General features: G+C 37.6%; 1 long non-coding RNA gene across 6 annotated transcripts in view; it reads right to left on the bottom strand.

Moving 5' to 3' along the window:
• Positions 1–10,748: 10,748 nt before the first annotated feature.
• LOC137862458 (uncharacterized) overlaps positions 10,749–13,307 on the bottom strand; it is an 82,099-nt gene continuing 79,540 nt past the window's right edge. For 4 of the 6 annotated variants that reach the window (XR_011100291.1, XR_011100296.1, XR_011100294.1 and 1 more), the window contains 2 exons: positions 13,066–13,114; positions 10,749–12,398 (listed from right to left, as the gene is read on the bottom strand). This is a non-coding gene — a long non-coding RNA (uncharacterized lncRNA). Of the gene's footprint in view, positions 12,458–13,065; positions 13,115–13,307 lie in introns of all 6 variants that reach the window. The other 2 variants (XR_011100293.1, XR_011100297.1) reach the window with 1 other exon arrangement.

The raw sequence follows: 13,307 nt of genomic DNA, 5'->3' as shown, positions 1-13,307 counted from the left end.
GGGCTATTTTTGGCTTTCAGCTGTTAGCAGGTCCCTCTGCAGATTCTCAGTAATGCCAAGATGGGCAACTAACTCTCCTCCATTTCAATGCACGTAAGCCATGTTAGTTAAAATTAGCTTCAGCAACAGTTTGAATTGTTTTACACTAGAGAGAAAAGTGTGCTACAGAAGAAAGGAGAAAGCCATCAGCCAACAGAGTGGGGTCTTCAGCTGCCTCTCAGCTCTGTAAATGTGTCAGCAAAACAAAACCCCTTACCAGAAAGCCAGAACTTGCACTTACTGGATGGCAGGATGGGTACGAAATTTTCGCCATGCAAATTCATCTACAAAAAATTTCACTTCCAAATATGCTTGAAGTATAACTATCCACTGAGTATTGCTTGGTGCTTTTAAGAGTGAGAACTGCTTTATAAATGCACCCCTGACAGTGCCATAAGTAATGTATGCAGGGGGGAAGTTTGCTGTGAAGGAGGAGTTGAGAATTTGTTGTGAAAGGTAGGAGACAGCCCAGTCACCAAGTAATTTGAAATAATTCTCATACCTCATTCCAGGCAGGAGCCAAACTCTTCATTTTGCCTAAGCTGTAGGCAGTGAGATCCATGGGCAGGGGCAGTCAGCCAGTGTGCTGGAAACCTGTCTGTGGCACAACAGCCCCATTGAGAGGGGAACTGGATAAATACACAAGCAAATTCTTTGTTTCCCTTCAAAGCATCCAATTCCAAAATAATCTACCAGGGAAAAATCTAAAAAGTAAGCCAGCAGCAATAGATATTATCAGCAGATATCATCATGAAATTCAATACAGCCTAGCTCCAGCTTTGATCTTACCAATTTTTAGGAATTTGAAAGATTTTTTTTACACACACATGCTTTCTCAACAAAGACTAAAAAAACCACCCACACAACTCTTTAGCTTTTTTAACATGTAGATTTGTTTCTAAATGCAAGTAATTGCTGCTCTAAAATGGGAGCTAAAATTCTATCTACTCTTTTTGTTAAATATTATTAATTTGGGGTAGGATACTTTACTGTGTGATGTTGAGGCTATGCCTCAATTACATCCCACTTCAACATAGACAGTTCTGCCTCTGTGCTTGCTTTTTAAATTACCTGATGCCCAAGTGACAATCCAAGCCCATCTCAGACAGCCTAAATCAGATTTACAGTTTGTAGATAACAGTTAATTATGAATACTGACTAAGGCTTTATGATTTAAAGAAAAAAAGTAAATTTTTGGACATATCATTAATGTCTAAATCAGAAAATGTATATGGCCATTAATCACTAGTAATAATTTGAGACTGGATGATACCTATGGAGATCACCCCGACCAAACCCTCTGTTTGAACCAGGCTCAAGTACATCAAGTTTCTTAGGGATGTGTCAAGTCAGGTTCTGATTGCCTCCAAGGATCAGACCCCAAGACCTCTCTGGGCAGCATGTTCCAATGACTGGGACTGTACAAGTATTTCTCTTATGTTTAAGTAGAATGCCCTGCCCTCCAGCTTATGCCCATTGCCTTTCATCCTATCACTGGACACCACTGAGAAGAGCCTGACTCCATCTTTGTCACCATCTCCCATCAGGTCTTTACACACACTAAGAACCCCCTGAGCCTTACCTTTGCGAAATTCAGAAGCTGGAGAATGAACTCCCCTGCTTATTTAATAACCATGACTTCATAAATGCATACAGGTGGATCTGAGATCCTACCCATGGCAACCTCACTAGCTCCCTAAAAGCTTTCATCAGCTCTAGAGTGTGAGGCAGTCTCAAACACGATGCTTTCACTAGAGTCTGCCATTCACTGCAGCAACGTGATAACTCGTGATTGGTACTTCCAGTGTGAGGCAATACCCTAGATCACAGGTATTACTGTTTAGAGGAGAACAGTCAAATGTAAACTCCAAGACTATTCTGGAGGTATCTGGACCTTCTCAATGCAATCCTTTTTCTCTCACTAGAAAACAAGTTACAAAATACACTGGCAAACAGTATAAAAGCCATGCACTTATAACTGACTTCAAAGGCAAGTGCGTGCTGCATGCGTGCTGTTTGTCTTTGGTTCCCCGAAGATTTACAATGGCACCAATTAATTAAGCTCAACACCCGTACTTAAAACTGTATGAGTGAAATACTAAAATAATGGAATAAAACATTGTTTGATGGAACTATTTTCCTTGCCTTCTGATTTATGATCCTTAGTATTTACAATATCTAGGCAATTCTTCTGTGCATTGGGCCTAGAGCTTGTTTTGAGGAGATGATTCACAGAATTATTTGCCTGCAGAGTCTTGGTTATTAGACAAATGTGAAATATTAGGAAAAGCATCATAAATCACAAATGTTAGCTACACTGCCACCCTAAATATCAAGGCAAAGTTTTGTTTTATTCCTGTACATGAGATTCAGGCCTAAACACCACTACAGATCAGAGATTCTTTGTTCAGAACTATGAGACTATGAACAAAAAAAAATTGAGGGTCTAAATGGTCTGAATTTTTGGGTAGACCTGTGCGGTGCCAGGAGTTGGACTTGATGATCCTTATGGGTCCCTTCCAACTCGGGATATTCTATGATTCTATGAAAACCACAAATACATGATACTGAAAAATGCACCATATTTAAATGTTAACTGTGTATTTTTCAGCTGCTGATTTCATGGCTGTTACGCAAATCAAAATGGGCAACATTGGTAACAAAAGCACAGATATTCTGCTCTGTGATATCTTTAAAATACCTCCCCATTTGACCAAACATATCCAGAACTGTGAAACTTTTATGTGCATATATAATGTAATATAAAAACTAAAAATCATATCCATATGAACATTATTACTGGAAATAGCCCAGGACAATGCTAGTGGGAGATGAGAGCATAAAAAAAAAAAAAAAAATCATGGATTACATTCTTCACCTTTTTATTATACACAGAATTCTAGTATCTATAATGTTTTAAAGTACTTATATACACTATAGTCTAATATGATTTATTTGGTTATTGCAATAACATTTTAGTGCCATTTTATCTGAGAGTTCATGGAATGTTTTAAAATCCAAGCCTAATGGAAGCCAATCAATCATCACATTTTCAAAGAACAAATTATTTAAGTTTTTGTACTACACGGAGCTAATCACTGCACAGAGATATCCTATTGTTTTGACTGATGTCATTCATTTTTCTTTAGGCTGACCTGATTGATAGTCTAAGTGCTGAAGTTAACCAGACAAATGGATATGTACTTCTGGGGTATTTCCAGTCCAGCTGCCTTTTTAGCACTAAAAACTGCATATGCCTGATAGCAACGTGCAGCTGCTCCTGCTCATACAATTGAAATTAAAGTCTGGAACTGAAAGTGACAGCCTACACTTTTTCCTCTTACATTAAGGATTTTGTCCATGATGCCTCTAAGCAATCACCAGTTATAAATGAGCTGTATTAAATCCATGTCTATATTTGACTATGTGGTGGCCTGGTTTCCAAGTTCCCACTTTCACATCTTAAAACACTTATTAATAGCACTGCTGAGACACCCAAGTGTCCATTTCTTCCTGTCCTTTGTGAGCTGGAATCCAATGCTGTGTCATATGAAGGCTGCTGCTTTCGATAATCAGAAAAATCCTCAACATGCCAAAAACTAGCTAGACTTCATCAGCGGAACTGACTAACTGAAGTCAGTTGGATGATTACATGATTAAGACGAGCAAAATTTGGCTTATTGCATGCAAAATCTTCAGTAATAGGAATGCAAACTTCCCTAAAGCCTGTGAAACCTAACACAAGACATTTCCAGCCCAAAGTACTGACGAGATTCTTTTACTCTAATGTATTATGTTACTTCTTTATTGGCTGACATGTACTATAAAAAGTTTTAGGAAAGGTTCACATGAAGAATTAAAGGAAAAGCTTGCATATCCATGATTTTTCATTTATGCAGTCATTGGACCAAATATATCTCTGGTTCCAAGCATTCACAGTCAAAGCCATTAAAGCACAGATATGTTTGGCCTTTAAGCTATGACAGACAACATAAGCAAGTTATACAAGTTTCTGGTTGTTTAATCTAAATTTACATTTTGAAGTTTGTCCCAGCATTTGTAGTGAAGAAAGTATCAGTATTGTTCTTTTTTGCTGCTAATGGGAAAAGTTTTCAGCCTCTGGTACTGCATGAGCAAATCCACCAGTTTTTTGACTAAGGAAAGAACAGACACTTGCAGAGCAATTTCTAACCAAAACCCCATTCTCTACTGTTTTTGTGAAATGGACAAACTAGATTTAGAAGGAACTCTGTCTCGTGCCCATGGAGCACCTCTCATGTCATGCTTTTAAAGGCTGGCTTCTGCTTTACGAGCGTACATTTTTGCTATAAAACCAGGAAGCTGAAAACCAAAATATTCTTTTTATATACAGGCATCTCTTTCTAAGTATCACTGGCAAAGCTACTGCTTTGACTTAATTTGCAATTACATCAAGTACGAACAGGCAATATACTCCAAGTCCCATTGCCTGCAAGAAGCATGTTTACAGTATAGGGACTGCCAATACTCCATAATAGGGCTTTTGCAAATGGAATTTTAACTGTGCGCCACCTGACAGAAGCACTCATATATAGTTTGAACAGTAATTATGTTATTCTTGTAAAAAAATCTGCCCTGTAAGCTGTGACCTAAAGGTCACTGCTGCTGTACAAGAAAAATAACAGTAAAACAAAAGGCAAGTACAACGAATTACAAAAAACAATTGCAAATATTAGTCCCAGTAAAAATAACACAGCTATAATAAACACTGACACATCATTTAATTTTACCATTACTAACAATTTTAAAAAATACTATAAATCAGTCTGATGCTGCCTGTCATGAGTTTAATGAAATTTTACTGGAAGCTACCTTCACTGGAAAAAAGCACTTCCAATTTCTGCAATGGTTTTTCAGAGACCAGGCCAAATGGCTCACCAACCACAGAAATGTCATGAATACTATAAAGGAAAGCAATGTGAAGAAGGTATTTTCAAACTATGTGTGTCGAAGGAGCAAGTATATTCATAAGGATAAAATCCTGCTTCCCTTAAAATCAATTAGACATTTTACTGCTTAGCCCAAGGTTCTGATGCCACAGGAGCTATTTATTTTTGCAGTCATTCTTGTAACCAAGAAATGGCACACTGTACTGCTATTAAATCACATTTTGCTAAGGCCAAATTACCACAACACAAATATTTTCAAGTGACAAAAATCTATCAATTTAAAATATGAATTCAGCCCCAACCTGAGGATGAGTCCATGCATGTTCAGTTGATACCTGACATACATGTATGCCTACTGCAGACACTGTCACAATGTTCATTTGGCAAACTGGAAAATACTGGACTAAGCTTCACATTTACTCCAAAATTTCATATCAAAGCACCTGTTCTCTTACAAGAAAAAAAAAAAAAACAAAACAAAAAAAACCACGATTTTGTATATAGTTAATAAGACACCCATATTTAGTAAGTACATTATGAAAAGAAAAACTTTTTGCAAGTACATAGCACCTAGGCCTATGAGGTTTCTATGAAAGTGAAAGTTTCTATGAAAGTTTCTATGAAGCTGAGTGAACATTTAATGCTTTTCCTGCTGATTTCCCTTCTATCTTTTATCCCTTTATTTATACATATATTCTGGTTTTGAGATATCTCTAGACTTCACAAAGGCAACAAAATCCCTACAAAATTATTTAAGGTCTTCCTGAAAAATAGTGACTGAAAATTGGACATATTTCCTTCCCATATGAATGCTTCCCAGGGAAGCTTTCTGTCATTCCTCTCTGTACAAGTGAGATTACACTGCTCCTCACCTTTGCACAAATCCTGTTATTCCTCCCTGGTCTGAGAGTCTCGATGAAGCCAGTAGAGTTGAAACACCAACAGAAGGCAGACCATGCAGTGTATTTCTTGTATTTTTCTTGAAGATCCTAAACTGAGACAGCATTACATAGAGCAGAGCTATATACATTAACATATTAGTATTGCTGGCTGTAGCATTTGCCAAGGAGTTGGACAGATTAGACAAATCTTGATTAAGGTGGATCAAAATGATTAGGTTTGAAGTGTCCAGCAAGCATTTACTTGATATAGTGCAGTAAGTAGTTATATAGTGGAATTTCAGAGCAAAAATATCACATCAAAAGTCAACCGTTGACTGGAATTTTAAACAGCCGCTGCTTAAAATGTGACAGGCTTTCGCTTAGACTTTTGCTTAGTATGGAGAACAAGAATTTTAAAAACTGTAAAAGCAAAGCCCTGCAAAGCACGAAATACAGATACTCTCAATTCACCGAATAAGTAAAGGACTCGTTTCATAGCTGGGATACATTTAAGGTCAGGATAAGTTATTCCACATGGAAGTGGACTTTGGACAAGACACTCCCCATCTTTGGCTGGCAGCTACTTTATATCCACAAGGTCTCCTGCCTTCATCACAGCTTTGCCCTGGGGTCTGGTTGTCTTGTCATTCTTGTTCTGCCAAAACATTTATTTAGTTGTGACAAAAGACATTTTGCCACAGGATGAAACTGCTTTTGATGAGTTTTATCATACTTCTGGCCATGAGTCCCTATTTTACAAACAGCTTATGGTGCACAGATAGCTGTGTGAGAATGTCTTATTGTACAAACACTCCTTTAATTTTTTTTCCCTCTTTAATAAGAAAAATGCTCATTCTAGCATTAATGAAGACAAACTAAAATAGCACGCTTCAGTTTGTACACTGAAGTGGAGGTTCTGATACCCAAAAAAACCTGTGTTTTTCCCTGGTGACTAAGAGTTGAGCTTTCACAGACATTTTGTATTTTGCATTCAAAGAAAAAATGTTCAGATTTGTTTCAAGACTTGGAGATGGATCTGAGGAAGAAAAAATGATAATCTTTCATAAAGATGATCTTTCATAAATGAATTACTCTGAACCTTTCACCCTCTAATTTTTAAATTCAGTCCTATATTATGTCTCCTTTGGTTCCACTGAGAGAGGCTCAGAAGATCTGCTTGTACTAGCTTTATACTTCATTTGTTTCTTTCTTTTCATCTCTGTAAAAAAATACAACATCCAAAAATTAGCACCAGGACTTTTTAAATGTATATATTTCTATATAATTAAGTAGTTAAGTTCAACTTCTTTGAATGTATACACCGATAAAGGTATCGATTTTAGAGTCCAAGAAGCAGCAAGAAAACAAAACTTTTATGGAGCCACAAACATTGAAACAAGAAAGGACTTTTACAATGATCTCTCTTGACTTCCTGTAAAACTTATCTCTCATAAAGAACTTCAACACCTGCACAGCCTAAAGCAAATTTATAATAATCTGTTGAACACCTTTAAGAAAAACACAGTTTTTGTGCAAGAATTTCAAATGAAGCTATCACTACATATACACAGGCAATAAGTATTTTCCAGTAGTCACTTAGCAAAAAAATGTGCAATTTTCCCTTCCCTAGTACAACTTCCTGAGCAGCTTTTTCTCAGCCTACTCTGTTTTCTCATTCGTAATTGTGTTTTATTTGTCATGATGGCTAGGTTAATCTGGTTCCTGTTACAGCTTCTCTGAATAAAAAATATCAGGTCATAGTTTATAAATAGATGTGGCAAAATGGAAAGCTTTCCTGGGAAGTATGGAATATGAGTATGGAATGATGGCAACTTCTGTTAAGAGTAAATTATTTTTTTACCTGTTAAAATTTTAGTTGCTATATTTTTTCCACCTACAAAGCTAACCAAAAAATGCCCCTGCACCAAAACCTGTGATTTTTATCTAATATCAGTAGACATCACCAGCGTTTGTGTGTTCAGCAGGGCAATGTGAATTTATCTGATATGCGTTTGAGAAAGAGATGTTAAGTTTAATGTTGCAATCATCCAAAGCAGCTTCACACGTAAAGCAGAGCATCCATTCTGGGTTTGCAGAGATCCCTCTTGTCACATTCCCATGCAGGAACCTCCCTGCACATTCCCGTGCAGGCAGCACCTCAGCTGCTCGTGTTAGCTCAGAGGAGCCCAGGATCATGTCCATGTCCACTGTGGCACCGTGGAGTTGCGCAGCAATTCCTGGTGAAACCCCAGGCAGGGGAATTAGTCCCCGATCTTGCTCTCTGGGGAATGAAATCTGTAAAACATAACTTCCCTATGCACTTGCTCATCAGTAAACATTTTGCTTGAATTATTGCTCAGATTAGCTTGGGATCACGTATCTCAGGGACAGACAAGGAGATAAGCTTTGTCAGATCAACTAAGTGTTGTTTACACAGTAGCACTGAAAAAGTCTTCAGAAAATTTTGTAGCATATTGTGCTGTTTGGCACAACGAAGGGCATCAAAGCCTGGAGCTCAAAATGTAAACATAGGTGTGATTTAACACCTCCAAGATTTCAACTAAATAGTTTCAAAGACTTCTGTCAAATGGATGTAGCCAGATCCTGCTTTTATAGCATCTGTAGTTTAAACTCAGTTGGGGTGACAGTGAAGGGGAAGCTCATACCTATGAGATGTAGGAAACATAGCACCGTAATTGATATGCTGTCTAACAGGGAACTAATGTAAATCTTTCAGCAAAGGGGAAATATGCTTTGAATGTTTACTTTGAGTGATAAGGCCCCCTGATACATTTTGAACCTGCTCAGCTCTGTAAAGAATCTTGCCTGGAAAGCCTGTGAGCATTAGTATAATGAGTGGTCAAAAAAATCTGGACTGCCAGCCCTATTTGCAAATATAAAATACATAGCTGGGCACTGTGCTAAATGGAGTCTTTAACGTTGAGACTAATATTTTCTAATGTTTATTTAAGAGCCCATAGTGATGGGAATTGCTATGTATAGGTATCATGTTATTCCTATTAATGGGAATGAAGAATAACACAAAAGAAGTTAAGCAATTGTTGAGTTTACTCCAACAGAATCCTATCCAATTTCCATTTTAGCAAGAAGAAATAGAGTTTTGTAATACTCAAACAGATACATCGTTTTTAAAATATAAATGCAGCTTTCTGTATAATTTAAATTTAAAGAAAAATATAAAATGGAAAGATTTAATTTTCTTTCTTTTTTTTTTTTTCCTTTCCTTAAAAGATTAAATTAAATATGGATGTTTGAAATATTTTTGTTCCGAGTTGTTTTTTGTTTTTTTTTTTTTTTTTGTTTTTTTTTTTTCTTCTTCTTTCATGAAAAGCACGTAACTTTGCTCAGTTATGGTTGAGAGGAATATTGTTTAAATAAAATGCCTGAAACAAAATCTCTTGAGTCAATGGAAAGACTTTCTCTGGCTCCCTGGGCATTTGATCAAACTTTCATTCAGAAAACATTTTTCTCCACCAACATACTTAAGCTGTTAAAATTAAAATGCAATTTAAGCAATTACATAAATAAGAGTAACAAATGTTTCTTTTCCTAAGTGCAAGCAGGTGTAGAGCACCATCAAGGTTGTTCTGCAAGAGCCACAATCTCCACTTACGTGAGCAGTGCCGACAGAGACCAAGACAAAAGTAACAAAACATTACAAACCTTAAACAAGATTAGCCCAGTTTACATCCTGTTGTGCAAACAGATCTACTTCATCATCTATTTGAACTATGCCAACTGTTATTACAAGCCAATGTTAACACACATATTCACGTTACTTCATGAGCACAACACAGAGAAATACGTAATGTATATACATTTAAATGACGCGGCTGTGATGCTCTGGTTTGCATGATTGATACGTTAAGCAATTAATTATACTTACAAGAAATCAGAACTCATCTACCAACTGATTTGCTTTTAAGTACAAATTTCACTATGTACTACTACTATAAAGTATTACTTTCACTGGAATTACACTGAGGCTTTTTTAAAAAAATCTGGTTCAAATATACAAGGAAGTTGCAGAATTTATTTTAAAGCATTTTACATGACAGATGCTTTCCAAAGCATCTTATATGCTTTTATATTTCCAAGCTCTTGAAGCTTGGAAAACAAAGCTCTTATATTTCCAAAACCTAGCTCCAGCCCTTAATGCTCAGATTTCTGCTTTTTCTGATAACTCACAGCCCAAATCTAAGCAGAACAATATCCTAATTCTTTATAACATTTATGAAAATAAAAATTTAAAACTAGACCCTCAGCAACAGCAATTCAGCAGCTTCGGTATAATACCTATACTTGAAACATACTTAACATACAGAAGTTAGAGAATCTATTACTATTCTATTAAACTAATTCTATTAATCTATTAACAACAACCTCTCTCCATTACTCCAACTGTTGTATTTTTCTTCTATTAGTCCCTAAATGCTCAATCAATATTTACACATGCTGTCAACACAAAAGCTGCAGTGTATTCATTATAAAGGTTTTCTTTAGTTAACCAGAAAGGAAAATCCCCAGCTAGTGCAAAATAGATGCTGAACTACAGCTAAGCATCAGATTATAGAGTATTGTATAATGTCAATAAAGTATTTTTGTGGTTTCTAATGGTTTCTCTTTGAACCAGCTTTTGTATTTTCACTTCCAGTATGTTATTCTTTATGGACATATAAACTTTATTAATAAATGCTTTAAATCTCATTTTGTATGTATTTTTCCCCTTGATTCTCTCCTGCTTCTTGATGAAATAAAACTTAATATAAGATCAAAGGGCCATCAAAAATTAGCGTTGAATAACATAACTGAAAACTAAATTTGTATTTGCCTCTCTTTATATTTTATATTTGTCTCTGCCATCAATGTTATTACTACATTTAAACTTGTTTTTTTTTTTTTTTTTTTTTTTTTTTAAGTTTTATGATGATCTTCCATGAGATTCTTCTATATACACACATTGTGCTATCAGGAATCACTAAAACGTGCAGCTATACAATTTGCTAGTTTACACTGGTTAGGCTGCATTTCCTCCCATTTTTGTCTCACATCAATAATCTACAGCAAAATCCTTCTGGAGACAGAAAACAGTATTGAGAGGAACAGAGTTAGTGTTTCTTTCTCAAGAACCAGCTGACAAGGTGTGATGCATGCAATATAATGACAGAAAGACATGATGTGAGACAAAGAGGATTTCAACACTTATTTCAGTACAAGACAACAAACACTGAAGCATTTGCTCAGTTACTTTAGAACAGCTTGGGAACAGTAGAAAGATAATTGTGCAAAGCTGATTTTCTAAACAAGCCTGCTTTGGAAATATTTTGAACAACCACTGTAGGAATGATTTTTACTGAGCTTAAGAAAATTTGCAATTCAGTGGCTTTTTCTTTCCCACGTATATGTATGCAATAGTTACATATACCCATTAGACTAAATACAGTTTTGTGGGAAATAATTTGGTATAATGACTTTATAAATGACTGAAGGATTTCATTACTGACCTGTATTGAAGGGAATGCTGGAGAGGTTTGAAAAAAAAATCTTTCCAGATTCCCACGTAATTGGCAGGCAGTATTGCACTTGCCTGATCCCTGATGAATGCCACCCCCTCAGAGCATGCCTACGACTGCTGTTGATTTAACTTCACTTACTGGAGGATATGAAAATTTGGGTACAAAGCAGGTATGGTTGAAATTAAACAGACAGTTCATGGCAATACCAACATAAATACAGGGGAATTTCACTGGGGTTGGTGTGGGTGTTTTGCACTTCTAGGCAGCAGGATTTGGTCCATGGTCCCACAAATATCTGCCAAAAACAGGGGCTATCGCTGTTCCCTTTCTAAGGATCGTTCAGTCGGCGCTAATACTGCCTAAATCGGGAGCCATCTGAAAGAACTTCGGCCAAGCGTTATCATCCAGGTCTTGATAATCTTTTATTTGGAAGGCCATCAATCCAACGCCCAAAGCTGGCATCCATTACACCTCGCCCTCCACCGCTGCAGCCGAGCGGGTCACGTAGTGCAGGCGCGGGGAGATGGCTCCCCCCACACCCACCCCTGCCACGGCCCCAGGGCACGGGGGGGCGGTGGGGGAGCCTCCCAAGGCAGCGAGCAGACCCTTGGGCGGCAAGTACCGAGGGGCCCGGCCTGCGGTGCCCCGCCAGGTGGCGGTGCGGGGCGGCTCGCAGCGCCGGGCCGGGCCGGGCCGGGCCGGCCGCGGGCTGGAGGCGGGCGGCGGCTGAGGGGGCGCTGAGGGGCCGCGTCCTGCGGCGGGCCGGGGGCTGCTCACGGGGAGGCCGCCGCGGAGGAGCCGTGAGGTGCCGGCGGCAGAAACTGCTGGCTCGTCGGTGCTTTGTGGCCTCTCGAGGCGGTTTTTTAAACAAAATTCGTGCTTTGTTTTCTGTGCGGATCTGCTGTTACTACGGGAAGCTCTGCTGTCATCTGCAAGCAACGGCACTGAAGTCCCAGCAGCAGTTTCAGTTACCAGCTTTCCGACGCTTTCCGATTTTATCACTGCAGTCTCAGCTGTGAACAACCAATTAATCCACATACAACGTTTTACAACGAGAGCTGTAAAGGAGAGACTAACAAATTGGTTGCACCGCGTTATACAATTAGCTTTTACAAGTGTTCTGCTTTACAGCTAGAATTAGTAATCAGGTTATTTGTATTTTTGTTTTTATTACTGCTGAAAATTAGCTTGGGATTACAGTGACACATACAAACGTGAAAAATTACATTTTTAGTGGTACTAAAACTACATTTCTAAAGCCATTCAGGGGAACAAAAAGAAGCATGTCACATTTACCATCTATTTCCTAAAGGTGACTTTTTTTTTAAATATACATTTCTATTTGAAGTATCTTTTATTATCTGTCATTTTATACAGATAGTGCCAAGAATCTCTTCCTAAAGGAGTTCTTTAACCATGCAAGATACTCCTTCAGGGCACGTGTCTCACTTCAGTCTTCTGAGCAGTTCTGAAGCTGCAGTACCAGCAACGGCATTTCAAACCCTTTCTGAAAACAACGTAGGGACTGTAGCTGTGGGACTCTGGCAGCACTTTATGACAAACACGCACAGCCATGGAGAGGTTTAAGAAGTGGATCTAGAGCACAAGAAGCTAAATGGAAAGATGTATCAATTTCAACAGCCTTCATGATATGTGTGAATTATTATTAAACCCACATACCAAGAAACTGTAATCAGCCGTTTATTTGATTTCCCTTGTTTTCAGCTGTCTGAAAAGAAAAAAAAAAGATACTACTATACTATACTACTATATACATATGTATATAAAGTAGTATCTTTTCTTATCACATATATATATATATATCTTATCATATCTATCTATCTATATATATATGGATGTTTTCTGAGAATTAACACTTTTCTACACAACTAGCAAAAATCAGTGATTTTGTACCAGGTAGT

Source organism: Anas acuta, chromosome 11, assembly GCF_963932015.1.
Source record: "Anas acuta chromosome 11, bAnaAcu1.1, whole genome shotgun sequence".
NCBI classification, from domain to species: Eukaryota; Metazoa; Chordata; class Aves; order Anseriformes; family Anatidae; genus Anas; species Anas acuta.
Note: the sequence above shows the minus strand (reverse complement) of the source record. Positions and strands in the feature narration are given on the sequence as shown.